At 36.5% G+C, this 4,713-nt stretch overlaps 1 pseudogene; it reads right to left on the bottom strand.

Moving 5' to 3' along the window:
* Nucleotides 1-397: 397 nt before the first annotated feature.
* LOC127090039 (uncharacterized) lies at nt 398-516 on the bottom strand (annotated as a pseudogene).
* Between the last annotated feature and the right edge of the window lie 4,197 nt (nt 517-4,713).

Raw genomic sequence — 4,713 nt, forward strand, 5'->3', positions numbered from 1 at the left:
ATATATATATATATATATATATATATATATATATATATGTGTGTGTGTGTATACCAAGAGATATCATCATTAGTGAGAGACATAAGTCTCGTGGACCACCGTAGACATCCCTTGTTCTCCTTGAACGCGACCGTCTGAGGTAAGTGAGAAATAAACCACTTATACAACAGAGGCAAACAGCACACAATGACACCACCACCTTTTCCATTCCTCATGTGCAAAGAAAAGTAAGTGTCACCCAACAGAGTCGGAACGAGATTGAGAGTAGAGAAAATCCTAATAGCGTTCACATCCACAAACTTGTCGATGTTGGGGAACAACACTAACCCATAGATGAGAAGTACAAATAGGGCCTCAAAGGCATCCTCACTCATGGCCTTCTCATACATCGTAGCTTGAGCAATGAGGAACTCAGAAGGGAGACCTTAGAGTAGCACCCCTCCTAAGTGCAATGGAGGTCACTCTCCTAGGCCATGGTCCTTCATGATCAACCATTGACCCCATCAAGGTAAGTATTCCTCAACACATGATTCATCCAATGTTATCATTAGAGATATTGACTAAATCCAAGGTAAATCATACAAGTCGAGTCGCCACCGCACTTCTATTTATCCAAATGAATGGTTAGAAAGCGAACAAAAACCTAATAGTTTTAACAAAAACTAGTAAAAGAGAAACAGAGATCTGGGTAAGGGGGTTGGTTATGTAATGGGAAGGTGTTAGGCACCCAAAACATCCTAGGTACTCCTAGGGAGCCATTTTCATATTTGTTGTAAGGTTGTTGTTTTTGTGAAAATTTGTTTGTGCAAACATGATTGAAGAGATGAGGAGAGAATATACAAGTTATTTACATTTTGTGTTTGGATGGATAAGCCCATTGCCTACGTACCATCTTAAAAAAGACTAGGATCAAAACCTCGTAGTTCGGGGTAAAAAATCTCAAAAATGAGTTGGTTAATTGATTGGTCCAAAAGACTTAAGGTCTTTTGTTATCCAAGGGAGAAAACTCAACCTAAAACCACAAATCCACCATGTGAGGATAGCTTTAACATGCTAGTGAGGGGTTAACCCTATAATAAGCATGGAAGACTCATTGTCCATCACTACGGATATAGGTGAGTATTACATCTACCACAAAGATAACTCAAACCTAGTAGCTAAAGGTTATGGAAAATTTGATTAAGAAAATGGCCATTGAAATCACAAAAAGACAATTGAATGGGTTTTATTTACCAATTAGAAGTATATACAAAATGGTCAAAGTTGGCTTAGAAGTTCAATTCAAAATAAGTGTTATGAAAAGAAGGTTTGAAAATCAAAAGCATAAGGCTTAGGTTTCTAATGTTTGAAAACAACGGTTAAATGTTTGCACAAAACTTTTGGCTTGGGTTAGAGTGGAGGGAAGAAGAAGAATGGCTAAGTCCTAAGTAAAGCAAAAAGGTGAGGGATAAAGAAGCAAAAACCACAATGGAGTTCCTCTCTTGAAATCATATTGATGATCCAAGTAGCTCCCATCCTTTGGAATAAGCAATCACACAAAGCGTAAACTCAAACCACAATCAAATGAACTCTTGGAAAGACTCCTCAATGTATCTTGGATCTCTCTCTCTTAGGAGCTCATAGGAATGGTTCCTCAATTTGGCTCAAGTGGGAATCCCTAGCACAAAGACAACACACATCAAAAAGTTCTATTAACAATCAAAGAATGGACAAGAGGGAGTTTAGAATGTGGTCCTTTCAATGTTCATCTTCAAGTTTAAGCACTCTAAAGGCATGAGGCCTAGTTGCTCTTTGACATTTAAGCATTCTAAAGGCATGAGGCCTAGTTGCTCTTCAAACTCCATTAGCTTGAGTGAAGTCCTAAGATCTAAGTCCATTTTGTCCAATTCTTTGCATTCGGTCCACAACAATCAAAACAAAACACAAGCACAATAGTATATATATATATACAATTATGTGCTCAAGTGAGCAAAAGGCAAATTGCATTAACATAAACATGTGCTCAAGTGAGCAAAGGGAAAAGCAAATGGATAATATGTACAAGAAATAGTAAATTGCATAAAAAGTAAAGAGCAAAAAGTAAATGTTAATGGTTAATGGTTAGTGTTAGTAGTTAGTGTGTCATAAGGCAAATTTAGCGCTATGTTAAGCAATCGTAATTGGACTTATGTAGAAGTCACAACTATCTGAGGCCGGTCAATAATAATGTAGGCAACAACACAAGTTAGAAGTCTTGATTAGTGAACCAAGTTCCAACAACTTGCCATGCCAAAAAGGAAAAGAGAATTGATCTTGTATTGGTTTAAGTCTTTTGCATGATTTAGGAAACAACCTATCCTTAATGCAAAGCCATTCACTTGATCAATTGATCAAGATGAATTAGATTTGAATCAAGGAAGATTAAGTCTCCCTAATCAATGCTAACTTATCAACCTTTAACTCATTGATCAAAAAGAAAAAAGAAGAAGAAGAAGAAGAAGAGAGAGATGAATAATGGAAAAGGGAAAGGAAAAAATAAAGTGCATAAGGTGAAAATAAAATGTACCAATCCATGTGTATTGACCAAATGACATTGAAAGTCAAAGTCAAACAATGAGAAATCAGAAGTGAGATGAAGATTGAAGATCAAACAATAAGCAAAATATTTTTAGCATCATTAATATTAAAATAAACTTGAATTAAAAATAAAAGAAAGGTCAAACTTCAAAATCACTTCAAATCAACCTTGAAAGGTCCAAGTAATTTATCCCAAGTTCAACAAGATCAAACTAAGTTTGACAAAAAATTTCAGCATTTTTAAAAGTCAGAAACTATTTTTAATCAATTAAAAATGAATAAAAATAACCTAATTGAACTAAAATCTAAAATAAATCGCAAATCAATTAAAAAATTGATGAGAATATTTTCCATTGATCCATCATCATTCAAATAGGTGAGGAAAATATTTTTGTATTTTTTGAATATCAAGAACTATTTAAAATGAATTAAAAATAACCAGAAAAGAGAAAATTCACAAAAAATATCAACTGATAAAATAAAAAATATTAAAAATTAAAATTAGAAACTAGAAATTATTTGGAGAAGAATGCAATTGGTTCCATAATTTTTGGACCAACAATAAAAGAGATCTGGATTTTTGAAATAAAAGGAAATAAAGAAAATAAAATCAGAAAATCAAAAATGCCAAAAATCCAGAGGCGTCAGATATGGATTCATTAATTGACGTGGCATATCTGAAGGCAGGGAGACGCGCGCGCATGGTGTACTTGAGTCAACAGCATCACACATAGCCTTTAAAAAAGTCATAACATTGGATGCATGAGATTCAATCTGGAAACAGGAATGGACGCTCCTGATTGAATCTGGAGACCAGACGGTGACCAGCGCCACCGTCTTCTCCGGCCAACCTCCGACCATGTCCAAAATTTGCAGAGCTTCAAATGGAAACCAAAACGCACGATCCATACATCTTTGGAAAGCTGGGATGATGTACATCATCCCTGTGCTACTCAATTCCACCCTAGATCTCTATATTGAGAGAAATTAGAGATGGAAGTTCTGTGGTGTTCATCATGAACTTAATAGATTTCAAAAATTAAATGCACAGTCATGATGCCTCTATTGGGAGGACTTCAGCCAACACAAGATCCAAGCAAATAGGTCAATATATGATGAGTTTCGAAGAAAATACCAGTTGAAGAACAAACTTGAATTCTGGAGATTTGAGTTTGATTCCTTGCTTTCTTTATCAAAACAGAAGATCAATGGAGTAAAGGATGAAGGTCTAGAAGCTTTAGATCCAAGGATTCAACCAGATGTAGTTGAATTTTGGATCTGAAAAAAAATGAAGAAAAGTGAAATAGCTTCTTTGGTGAGGTTGGGGAATCACTTCAGCAGGGTTTCAGGCGCCTTTAGGTTGGCTTATGATGAAGGTATGCACCTCTATTTATAGCAAAACCTGATGCAAGCAAGGTGAATTTCGTGTGCATGAAAGTTGAAGGCCTCCATGCATGGGCCTGTACAGGCCCATGGAGGGCCCAAAAGCCAATGCAAATAGATGCTGAAATGATTTGGAGAAGGTTTAGACGTGTGGTTTGCACTCCAAATGCTTGCATATGAAGTTTCACCACCATGTTATGCATAATTGAACCAAAAACTTCCCCTCCTCGAAAATACCAATTGCCAAATCCAAACATGATCATGTGAGTAATGGTTGGAAAGGTTTTGATGTAAGGAACAATTGTTATGTTGGGCAAAAATCCATTCGATGTAAAAAATCTTTGGACTTGTACATGGGGCATCTGTGAAAGATAAGAAAACTTTGAGGAGATTGTCAGGCAGTTTTTACCTCAATGGTGACGTGCTTTACAAGAGGAATTTCGACATGGTGCTTCTCAGATGCGTGGATAGACACGAAGCAGACCTGTTAATGACTGAGGTCTATGAGGGTTCATTTGGTACTCATTCCAATGGACACGCCATGGCTAGAAAGATATTGAGAGAAGGCTACTATTGGCTGACGATGGAGTCTGACTGCTGCAAATATATGAAGAAATGCCATAAGTGTCAAATTTATGCGGATAAGATTCATATTCCTCTGACACTTCTGAATGTGATTTCATCACCATGGCCCTTCTCCATGTGGGGAATCGACATGATTGGCATGATAGAGCCGAAAGCGGCCAATGGACACAGATTCATTCTCGTAGCAAT

This window comes from Lathyrus oleraceus, chromosome 5 (assembly GCF_024323335.1).
Source record: "Lathyrus oleraceus cultivar Zhongwan6 chromosome 5, CAAS_Psat_ZW6_1.0, whole genome shotgun sequence".
NCBI classification, from domain to species: domain Eukaryota; kingdom Viridiplantae; phylum Streptophyta; class Magnoliopsida; order Fabales; family Fabaceae; genus Lathyrus; species Lathyrus oleraceus.